The sequence below is a fragment of the Adiantum capillus-veneris genome, chromosome 4 (assembly GCF_014529385.1).
Source record: "Adiantum capillus-veneris isolate H3 chromosome 4, ASM1452938v2, whole genome shotgun sequence".
NCBI lineage: Eukaryota > Viridiplantae > Streptophyta > Polypodiopsida > Polypodiales > Pteridaceae > Adiantum > Adiantum capillus-veneris.
This window is the reverse complement of record NC_140934.1, coordinates 173,974,864-173,986,999: the sequence shown is the minus strand read 5'-3', so window position 1 is coordinate 173,986,999 and position 12,136 is coordinate 173,974,864. Positions and strand designations below refer to the sequence as shown.

The following is a 12,136-nucleotide window of genomic DNA, read 5'->3' as shown; positions in this document are numbered from 1 at the left end:
AAAAGGGTGTCTAGGCTCAGTTCAAAGTCATCCAGGTCCCCTCGGTCCCCTCGTTGCACTTAATAAGTTGGTGGATACTAGGAAACTAACTCAATGGAGGCACAATGCCAAGGTGGAGTCACCAAGAGAAAATCACCCGAGAACTGGGCTACATTGCATTTTTGGACGTGGTCCCAGTGGCGAAAGATTGTCAGATGACCAGTGAGAGTCCAATAAAAGCCTCTCATAAAATTTAGGGAACTGCTATTTTGGGCCATGGAATCTGTTCGCGTCATTAGCTCCAGAATGACGAGAGGAACATTTCATTACTCTGCCGCCAAGTCAATTGAGCAACCGGTTGAGATTATTTTAGACCAGAAGGTCCAAAGCGGGGAATTAATGCATGAGTGCCACTTGGCACATTTTTTGGCATTTTCCAACTTAAGAGAGATAGAACCGTTAAAATAAAACGTGGGCTGCATTTTTCAGCCGTATGGTGGATTGTTGCAGGTACCAAAGCTATTGTGTGCAAGCCTTCCCTCTCATGTACAATGTAGTGCATGAAGTGATGTCCTGCACACGCTGCAATGCTCTCTCTCTCTCCCCTATATCCAGTAACGTGATGCCCCACAAGAGGGCTCTTCATTTGACCTATGTACAGTTCTATGGTCTTATGCTTCTGTTCCGAGGCAAGAGCCTCTTTGAGTAGGAACAAGAGTAGCTGACTACTACTACAAAAACAGGCACCGGTGAGGGTGATAACCTCACCTTACAGGTGCATTTTCAGCGCTGGTTATGTGCTGTTTTTGGACTATTTTGTAGCCGTATGGACGACAGAAGCATTTGGAACGATGTCCCACTGTTAGAGGACAGTTTCGGGACTGTTCAGGGCTGAAAACAGGGTAAAAAACAGTAAATGCAGCGAGCTGTAATTGCTGTTTTTGGGCTGAAAACAGATGGATTACGTCTTTCGAAACGAGTTCCAGCAGGGGGATTTGTTCAGGGCGAGTTTTGGGGCCATTATGTTGCCGAAATTTTACCAGAACAGGTGTGATCTTGTTGGATACAGGTGAAGACCCCTAGGACTCTAGTTTTGTAACTTTACCCTCTAAAGGAATAAAGAAATATTGAAAGGAGCGCCGGTTTTTTGTGCCTACAGGTTGTCGGCGTCTGCTCGAAGCATTCTAGCTGCCGAGCCGTGTCTGCTTTGAACTGTTAATTCCCGTTACAGGTCACTTCTGCAAGGTTTCTCTGTGTGTTAAAGCTTAAGTAAAGTTTCGGGTGAAAGCCTACGTCTACTGCCCTACGGGCCGGTTTCATGGTTCCTTTGCCGGGATAGAATCACTTTTTCCTCAAGAAGTGTGCGTTGGTTGTTTTGGTGAAGATACAGAGTACAGGAACGCGGGATTACACTATCGCCGACAAAGGGAAGGGTATTATGGAAGAGGTTCCTCTGTGAAGGACAGGCAGGAAATTCCTACAATGTTCGAGGTTGGCGAGAGTTCACGGCCACATCTGTTTGTATGGAAAGCTGCCACTTTCTTGAAAGACAATGCGCTTACATGGTGGACGGGTCATGCAAGGACAATTACCTGCCACATGGGTAGACTTCAAGCAAATGTTGCATCTGCGTGGCTGTCAAATGAAGGTGAGGGTGTAATGAGTGTGTTTTTGTGGCCATAGAGACGGTATACGTCTCAAGCTCGTCACCACCAACTGTAAAAGATCTATTGATGCCTTTGACAACGATCTCACTTTCAAGAGCAATAAATTTGTTTTCTGCATTGAGCGTCCACTTCTGAACGTACGTGAGTCCCGTGCTTTGAGCAATAATGAGCAAAAAACAACTCTATCGATCCATTGATTTTGGGCCTCCAATAATACTTTCCGCGTGCAAGAGGCGCAACAACCATCCATTAGAGACTAATATCTCTTGTCAAAATATGCAACTTGAGGGTTTTCAAGGTGCGATCCCTCCAAAAGATGCAGAAGCCAGTGCTTACAACAGAGGTACTAGTAGTTCAGTTATTGGGGCTTCGGGATTACTGTACAAAGAACAGAGTGGCTCATTCAGCTTATGGAAGTTTGCTTGTATACTTCAAGCAAATGTTTGCATGTGCGTGGCTGTCAAATGAATTTGAAGCCGACGTCATGACGGATTGGCACCAACTCACTGTGGCTACTTGCAAGAGCCTACAGGAGTACAATTGGAGGTTTTGTAAATCATTGCTTTTCAGTAACCTCCTACAGGTTCGTGCCATTGACAGAGCAGATAGAGAAGTATTGTTGTGGGTTGCCTAAAGGGTGTTCGGGATTACTGTACAAAGAACAGAGTGGCTACCCTCACTCAGCTTATGGAAGTTGCCAACACTGGTCTTGCCTTGTTGAAGGGAGAGGACAATGGATTTCCGGGCAACGTAAAGGGTAGCAAGAAAAGAAAATTCAGCAAAGAAGCCCTTTGCAAAAGTGGCTCTTGAAGCATCACAGGGGTCAGAAAAGGACAACAAGGATAAGGACTTAGCCGGGACTTCTGGAGCATAGGCAAAGAACCCTAAAAGGAAGAGTGCGCAAGTCGCTCGAGGAAAAGAAGGTCTTGATGGCTGAAAATAAATGCTTTATATGCGAGCAGCCTGGTCACTTTGCTGCAGATTGTCCTCAAAGGACAAGGCGAGCTGATTCGGATGATAAAGAAGATAAGAAAGGAAAGAAGCCTAACCCCACGGCAAGTTTGGTGCCAAATATGGTGGGTGACAGGCCAAGCACAGATGCCAGCAAGTTATGCAGAGCATGGGGTAAAGTTAGAGATCAAAAGACACTCATCTTCTTTGATCCAAGTGCCAAAGCAAACTTTATCTCACCAGAGTTAGCTATCAAGCTAGGCATCAGCGTGGCAGAGATGGAGTACACGGAAGAGGCAGGGTTGGCATGTCGTGGCCACTTGTCAGTCAAATTAATCTGTGTTAGATAAAGAAAGGTCAGCATTTTTGCGAGAGTTAATGACTGTTTTTCTGATTCATTACTGTCGCAATTGCCGTTGGAGAGGCCTGAGGACCATGCGATAGATTTGATGCTAGGGTGTAGCCCACTAAAGAGACCTCCCTACAGGGTTAGTGCAGCGCACCCGAAAGATATTATGTGCCAGGTAGAGGAGCTTTTAGAGAAGGGGCTTATTCAGCCTAGTTCTTCACCTTTCTGCTCCCCGGTGCTTTTAGTGTAGAAGAAGGATGGCTCTTGGCGCATGTGTATTGATTACTGTGCGTTGAATAAGAATACCATCAAGAACAGGTTTCCTATCCCAAGGATTGACGATATTCTTGACCGTTTAGAGGGTGCTGCAATTTTCAACAGGATAGGCCTTAAGAGTGGGTACCATCAGATTCGTATAAGGCCAAAGGATGTGCACAAGACTGCGTTTAGAACGACATTTGGTCTTTATGACTTCTTAGTGATGCCCTTTGGTCTTACAAATGCTCCTGCCACGTTCAATAGAATGATGGACCGGATTTTTCGCTTGCATCAGAAGTTTGTTGGCACACTCTTTGACGACATGATAGTCTACTTGAAGAATGAAGAGGAGCATAGTCGTCACTTGACCATTGTGTTTAAAGAGTTGCCGAGTCACAAGGGGAAGAGCCTTCTCCACCCACTTCTTAACCATAAATTCCCTTGGTTGCTGAGGAAGCTTGGCAACCAGAGACTTGGTTTTAGTCATGAGTTCTGCAAAAGTCTCCTCTCGCTGGAGCACCATGTTGGCCAACTCGTCCAAAACCTTTTCCTGGTAGTCGCCTGGCGTGAATGCTGCACAGAACTGCTATCGTAAAGTGGTCCAAGTCGCAAAGTGGTTCTCTCCAAATTGACTGAACCACTTCTTTGCGAAACCATCCAAGGTAGATGGGAAGAGTACTAAGTAGGCATCTTCTTGGTTGAGGCCACGACCTCTGCAGAGAGAAACAAACCTTCGGGCATGGTCGTCAGCATCCTCTGAGAAGAGACCCTTGAAAGTCGGAAACTTAATATCACCTTAGCTAGAACGCTGTTTGTACAAGAGCTTATTGCACTAGAGCTGATAAGAAACTGATTTGGGTGGCTGGGGAGGTGTAGAACTTGTTGAGGGAATGGAGGTAGTTGTAGGGGAAGGTAGGGGTACTGGAGCTGGTAGACTTCTATGGGGCACGAAGGGTTGACGTTTCCTGTGGTAGTACTTCAGAGGACTGAGTAGTGGGCTTTGTCGCTCTTTTGACTACCTTGTATGTGTCATGCAGTAACCAAAAGCCACACAAGCCTTGGGCACGAAGACCTTGTACTTGTTGCTGAAAACTGGTCCAATCGCCACTAGACCAAGGCGAGTGACTAGACCACTTGGCTTGGACCAGGGATGAGGAAGGACTAGACTAGGGACGAGGACTAGTTGGACCAGGGACGAGGAAGAACTAGACCAGGATCAAACGCTACCTCCTCTCACCATAAACCATCACAGTTATCGTACTTCAGCACTCTCACCCCACTAGTACTTAACCTGCAGCGTGTCTTTTTCCTCGTTGAGTCTAGCATTAGATGAGGTGTGTTTCCTACGAGCCTGCTAACATTTCACCTCACCATTGTCTTCATCAATCCTTGCCTCACTTTTCTCCTTGTCCACTGTTTCAACATCGTTCTTTATGACTACATCTGTCTTGTGCCCCGCGAGTTTTTCAGTTGATTCCGCTCTGGTTAATAGATGTATTGTGTTCTCTAATGCAACAATCTCCCTTTGAATATGGATTTGTACCTTTAATTAGTGGCATTGAGGTCTCTATTGTTTAATTGAGTACTTCTCTTTTTTTTATAAAGCCTTCTCATCTGATTTACCACTTCCCTTCCAGATGTCCCTTTTTTTTAAGGAATATGCCTAGCCGTTGTCGTACTGTTCTTTTCCATTGTGGTCTTCACTTTATGGGCGATTTAAGTTTCTGTTTGTTCCCTTGTGCACTTAGCAGTGTTTATTCCCCACGTTCAAATTGATATTCATTGTTGTCCTCCTCCTCCTCTCCTTTACTCAACTCAACTCAACAGGGGCGTTCCAGTGTGCTTAGGCTAATTACTTCCTCACCATGCGTTGCTTTACTAGTGAATGTCTTGCCTGAAAGCCCTTTCCCTTGCTCCCTACCTCTATCTAACTTCCTAGGCCCTAATCTTTTCCCTGGCCCCTCTTCACACTCTCTCTCGACCCTAACCTAACCCCCTTGCCCCTACCCTATCTACTCACCCCTCTCCAAACTCTCTCGCCCCTAATCTACCCTAACCCCCTCGTCCCTCTTCAAAGTCTCTCGCCCCTAACCTACCCTAACCACCTCGCCCCTACCCAAACCTAACCCCCTCGCCCTCTTCAAACTCTCTCGCCCCTACCCAACCCATCGACCCTACCCTATCCCACTCGCCCCTCTCCAAACCCCCTCACCCCTACACTACCCTCTCCCTCGCCCTTACCCTAACCTAACCCCTTGCCCCTACCCTATGCCACTCGAACCCTACCCTCTCTAATCGCCCCTACCCTAACCCCTCACCATCGTCCTCCCCGCAACAATTCGCATCATCACTCATGAAATAAGGCGGCCTTCAACATCTAAGAGTCACTCAACTTTCTCCTTGGATTTTTTTTAACAGCCGCCTCGACCATCTCTGAGTGAGGTTCTTTCCCATGCTCAGCTACAGAGTCTAGGTCTCTCAGCACTAGCTGCTAGCGATCTACCAACCATAGTTCCTATTGAGATGATCCATGAGCTTTTAAAAACATTTCTTAAGGTAAGGGGTTACAAACTAACTCCTACACGGCTTATTCATGCCATGGGTATGACTAGCTTTTCATCTGTGAAACTTGCTACACGCACCTTTTCTCAGTTGTCCAAGGATGCAACAATCCAGGCATGTCAAGAGCTGCTCAGTACGGATCATCCCAAGTACGAAAGAAACAAACTGCTCCTAGCAATCTTTAGGTACTATTTTCTAGCCAGAGATGCGAAAGCAGATAAGGGGAAGTGTGACCTACCCACTACATCCTCCCACTTGGACGGCCTCTATTGTTTGATCCACACCTTACCCTGTGGATTCCACTAGATTCTCTTCACATCCTTACAATCTCGGGCCAAATGCTTTCGGGCCCAGGTGCAGTCTGTGCAATTGAGCTTCAAATGTTTTGCAGCACCTCTTTTGGCGTGGTAATAAATATCCATGTAACCCCTGCCCAAGTGGACGAGGATACCCAACTAGTGCTGCGAATTGGGAAAAGAAAATCTGTAACTACTGAGATTGATTAGAAAGTAAAGAAGAAAAAGAAGATCAAAGCAGATCAAAGTGTTATGGTCTTTTAGTAGTTTCAGTTGTTTCTCTCACCGAGACGGTGAGTGGTCTTGTGGCGGGCAACCTGTAGCAAGGCTACAATGTCACTGGCACGGGACAGGCAGTTAGTCATAGCTGGCCCGGGTTTCACATTGGACGGACTCTCTTGCCGGGTGACACGCGGCAGGGGTACGGGTGGTGCTCCAGTAGACATTGTGGCCAGCACACTACCACCACAGTTCAGAGATAGGCTTAGCTGGAGTCGATATTTTGCAGCCGTTGGTGGCTCTTCATGTTTGTATATATCCGTAGTGGGTTTGGATTAGTAGCTACTTTTATGTGGTCAGTAGTGTGGAGTCTATTATCTTGAGTTTACGCACAGCACGTCTTCATGTCTTCCTTGCACAGCTGAGCCTCCACGCCCCCATTGTACCATGACATTTGGGCTGGAGCCGAGTGTGCTGCACGCCAGAGTCTGTATTGGTTTCTTTGAGTTAGTTGATGTTCATACTGTTCAGGTTTCACTACTGAGTCTTGCTATTGTTGTTCTGTTCTTCATTGCCTTCTGTGTTTCCATTTTGTGGAGTGAGATCTCACGCACACTGCACTGAGGAGCACCCACTATAGAGAGCAGGACACATTATCTCCACTACACATTGCCACAAGATGAGGACTATTTTAGCTCATGGGTTTGGGGTGCTTGTTCTCAGGGCTGTTGAACGGCGAGCTTGGACGTAAGAGGTTCAGAATCTGAGAGGTTGGAGAGACACTAGGGAGGAAGCTAATTTCTTGTCGAAGTGTCATTTTGGGAAAAGGAGGGACATCATACATCCATAAGGAATGACTATTGACCTACAATGCACTGATGCAGTGTCCAGGGTAAAGCGGGTCTTTGTGGCATCCCTGCATTTGCAATTTTTGCAGACAAGGAAACAGATGGTGGTATACAGTTGCTTTGAGGTCATGTCTGTGCATGCTTGAAGGTGATTTGGAACAGGGAGATGGAACCAGCTTGCATTTCTCAATGGTCAGAATAGACACTGCAAAGGCAAAGAAGAAAGTTTGAAAACGAAAATCTCTTTCGGTCAGAGACAGCACAGAATCCTAATCAGAATAATTCAAACTGGTTTGAACAGTGATCGGAACAGCGCTTTACCGTCCTTGTCCCATGGATCTACAGATTACACTTTTCAATCCATTCATCTCTTCAAGGGATTCTGATAAAGTGATCAGCAATGTGTTACAAAGAGTATTTCCACAGTCCATTCATCTCTTCAGGAGCTTGATTTCCATAAATCAGTAGCAGTATTGTTAATTTTGGTGGTTCATCAGATGTGCAGGAGGTTGTGGGAACAGATCTGAGACCAGTATATGCTGGGTATGAGAGCTCTAAGGGAGTCACTGAAAATCATGTGGATCTAGATGTAAGTACTTTGAGAGTATGTTAAGGTTTCAGCCTGAGCAGTCCTCTCTTTAAGGCAAGGAACCCCCTCATGGCCCTACTAATGGTTGGCAGCAGGCTCCACGATGCCGTACTTTTAATTGGGAGCGGTTGACCACCCTTGGGCACAGGCCCGGCCTACTTCACCTGCTACATCCGAGGTTTCTGCTACCCAGATATCTCTCCCTCCTCCAGCGAGAGCCGCCACCCTTGACATTCACCATCTCTCACACCTAAAGAGAAAACACTGATCAATCTCATCCAGAAAATCTACATGAACCAAAAAGCAATATTGGCAACATTTATGGCCAGATAATCCTGAGAAAAGCCTTGAGACCGCTAAAGTAGCGTGGAGGGTCTCTATTGGTACTCACTGACAATCATGGGGGATTATGAGCTTGGCAATAAACATCGCTTCATTGTCAAAATAGTGATGAGAAATATAGCCATAAATGATGACAAATCAATGAGTTTCTTTGTTATCAAGCCACTTTTCGGTCATTGCCGCAATCAAAGCGGTAATGGTGTTTGCATGTTCTGCTGGCACCATCAATTGAATTCATTGGTTAGTCATCATACAAACATCATTAGGTGCAATGTGTTTAGTATTTTTGCTCTTGAGCCCCTCTCTCCATAGTCTAATCCCTAGGCTACCTTGACCCTCATCCCCTTTGTACTCAATGTCACTCCCAAAGTCAACAATGCAGTCATCATTGTAGCAAGCACATAGATGGTCCTTGATAGTGCACCCCATACGGAACATTCAGTAGAGCCTCCATATACTCGGACGTTTGCTCTTGATAAGAACTCCAAGAGCTGAAGGTGCTTCAAAAATTTTGTAACTAAAAACAAAGAGAGGGATTCCTTGTATTATTTTTTTCATTACTTTAATAAACCTTGTTTCAAAAACTCACATTTCCTTGGGACCTAGATTGGCTTTCACGTGTAGTAATAAAATAATGCATCTTTACGCAACTATAATGCATATAAGGAATCTTGCATCCACTTATTTACAAGGCACTAACAAAGTTAAATTAGTCATCGTTTGCTGAACCTTGAGAAGAAAATACTTCTTTTAAAGACTTTAGATTGTTCATGAATCACTTCCCTTGGTGGCATGGCAATTGGGTACTAAGGATTTTGCAATTCCATGAGCTTCTATTGAGATGACTCAAATCAACCCGAAACCCTAAACCTTACATGTGTAATTATTAGGCACGAGCAAGAACCACTTACCTAAATAAGTTATTCTTATCGGTCTCAATTGCAATGCAAGGAGTTATGGAAGAAACTCATTGATTTGTTTGTAAGGCACGTCGGTGTTGATGTCCTAGGTTTTTTGAAATCCCACCCACAATTCTTAAAATTTTAAGGTGAGAAATCCTACAAAGTTTAGAGTAGGTAAGTGTAAAACCTTCAAATAATCAATTGACCTCCAAAATTTTTGTGGGTTTTGCAAGCCAATTTAGGAAATAAAAAACATTGGTTCATTGTCAAAATAGTGATGAGAAATATAGCCATAAATGATGACAGATCAATGAGTTTCTTTGATATGAAGCCACAAACAAAGTGAGGGATTCCTTATATTATTTTTTTTCAGTACTTTAATAAACCTTGTTTCAAAAACTCACAGTTCCTTGGGACCTATACTGGCTTTCACATGTGGTGTAATAAAATAATTCATCTTTATGCAACCATAATGTGTCTAAGGGATCTTGCACCCACTTATTTACAAGGCACTAGAAAAGTTAAATTAGTCATCGTTTACTGAAATACATCTTTTAAAGACCTCAAATCGTTCATGAATCACTTCTTTTGGTGGCATGACAATTGGGCACTAAGTACTAAGGATTTTGCAATTCCATGAGCTTCTGCTGAGATGACTCAAATCAACCCGAAACCCTAAACCTTACATGTGTAATTAGGCTCGAGGAAGAACCACTTACATAAATAAGTTACTCTTATCGGTTTCAATTGCAATGCAAGGAGTTATGGAAGAAACTCATTGATTTGTCTGTAAGGCACGTCAGTGCTGGTGTCCTAGGTTTTGTGGAATCCCACCACAAATCTTAAAATTTTGAGGTGAGAAAACCTAGAAATTTTAGAGTAAAATGTAGAAAGGTCAGTGTAAAAACCTTCAAATAATCAATCGACCTCTAAAATTTTTGTAGGTTTTGCAAGCCTATTTAGGAAATAAAAGAAAAACATCGCTTCATTGTCAAAATAGTGATGAGAAACATAGCCATAAGTGATGACAGATCATTGAGTTTCTTCGTTATCAAGCCATTTTTTCGGTCATTGCCACAATCAAAGCGGTAATGGTGTTTGCATGTTTTGCTGGCACCATCAATTGAATTCATTGGTTGGTCATGATACAAACATCAGTAGGTGCAATGTGTTTAGTATTTTTGCTCTTGAGTCCCTCTCTCCATAGTCTAATCCCTACGCTACCTTAACCCTCATCCCCTTTGTACTCAATGTCACTCCCAAAGTCAACAATGCAGTCATCATTGCATAAACACATAGATGGTCCTTGATAGTGCACCCCATATGGAACATTCAGTAGAGCCTCCATTTACTCGAACGTTTGCTCTTGATAAGAACTCGAAGAGCTCAAGGTGCTTTAAAAAGTTTGTAACCACAGAAAAAGGGAGGGATTCCTTATATTATTTTTTTCATTACTTTAATCAACCTTGTTTCAAAATCTCACATTTCCTTGGGACCCAGATTGGCTTTCACGTGTAGGAATAAAATAATGCATCTTTACGCAACTATAACGCATCTAAGGGATCTTTCATCCACTTATTTACAAGGCACTAGAAAAGTTAAATTAGTGATCGTTTGCTGAACCTTGAGAAGAACATACTTGTTTTAAAGACTTTAGATTGTTCATGAATCACTTCCCTTGGTGGCATGACAATTGGGTACTAAGGATTTTGCAATTCTATGAGCTTCTATTGAGATGACTCAAATCAACTTGAAACCCTAAACCTTACATGTGTAATTAGGCATGAGCAAGAACCACTTACATAAATAAGTTATTCTTATCGGTTTCAATTGCAATGCAAGGAGTTATGGAAGAAACTCATTGATTTGTCTGTAAGGCACGTCGGTGCTGGTGTCCTAGGTTTTGTGGAATCCCACCCACAATTCTTAAAATTTTGAGGTGAGAAAACCTACAAAGTTTATAGTAGGTCAGTATAAAAACCTTAAGGCTGGGTTCATACTGGGACCGAAGAAGAAACAAACCTTTCAAAATCTTCTGCCGCCTAGTGTGAATATTGTGGAGGAGGAAAAGTGAAAAAGTGAAGGGGGTTGAGAGATGCCATCAACTCTTCCGAGGGGGGGGGGGGGGTGTGTCGGAAGAAAAATGGAGGGCACGGCGGAAGAGGGCCTCAAACTCCAACCAGTTAAATTTCGCCATGGAGGAGCGACGACCCTTTCCATTTTTCTTCTGCCGCCTAGTCTGAATCCACCCTTACAATAGTCAATTGACCTCTAAAATTTTTGTAGGTTTTGCAAGCCTATTTAGCAAATAAAAGAAAAAATCGCTTCATTATCAAAATAGTAATGAGAAATATAGCCATAAATGATGATAGATCAATGAGTTTCTTTGTTATCAAGCCACTTTTCCGGTCATTGCCGCAATCAAAGCGGTAATGGTGTTGCATGTTCTGCTGGCACCATCACTTGAATTCATTGGTTGGTCATGATACAAACATCATTAGGTGCAATGTGTTTAGTATTTTTGCTCTTGAGCCCCTCTCTCCATAGTCTAATCCCTATGCTACCTTGACCCTCATTCCCTTTGTACTCAATGTCACTCCCAAATTCAACAATGCAGTCATCATTGCAGCAAGCACAAAGATGGTCCTTGATAGTGCACCCCATATGGAACATTCAGTAGAGCCTCCATTTACTTGAACGTTTACTCTTGATAAGAACTCCAAGCGCTCAAGGTGCTCCAAAAATTTTGTAAACACAAAAAAGGGAGCGATTCCCTTAGATTCATTTTTTCATTACTTCAATAAACCTTGTTTCAAAAACTCACATTTCCTTGGGACCTAGACTCGCTTTCACATGTGTAGTAATAAAATAATGCATCTTTATGCAACCATAGTGCGTCTAATGGATCTTGCACCCACTTATTTACAAGGCACTAGAAAAGTTAAATTAGTCTTTGTTTGATGAACCTTGAGAAGAAAATACTTCTTTTAAAGACCTCAGATCGTTCATGAATCACTCCATTTGGTGACATGAAAATTGGGTACTAAGTAATAAGGATTTTGCAATTCCATGAGCTTCTATTGGGATGACTCAAATCAACCCGAAACCCTAAACCTTACATGTGTAATTAGGCACGAGCAAGAACCACTTACATAAATAAGTTATTCTTATCGG

General features: G+C 43.5%; 1 protein-coding gene across 17 annotated transcripts in view; it reads left to right on the top strand.

The window, feature by feature from the left end:
- Nucleotides 1–7,592, top strand: part of MEE44 (Nucleotidyltransferase family protein) — a 109,542-nt gene extending 101,950 nt beyond the window's left edge. For all 17 annotated transcript variants that reach the window (XR_015187976.1, XR_015187970.1, XR_015187967.1 and 14 more), the window contains one exon: nucleotides 7,005–7,592. The gene's annotated coding sequence lies outside the window, so the exon portion shown is untranslated. The remainder of the gene's footprint in view (nucleotides 1–7,004) is intronic.
- Nucleotides 7,593–12,136: the final 4,544 nt, after the last annotated feature.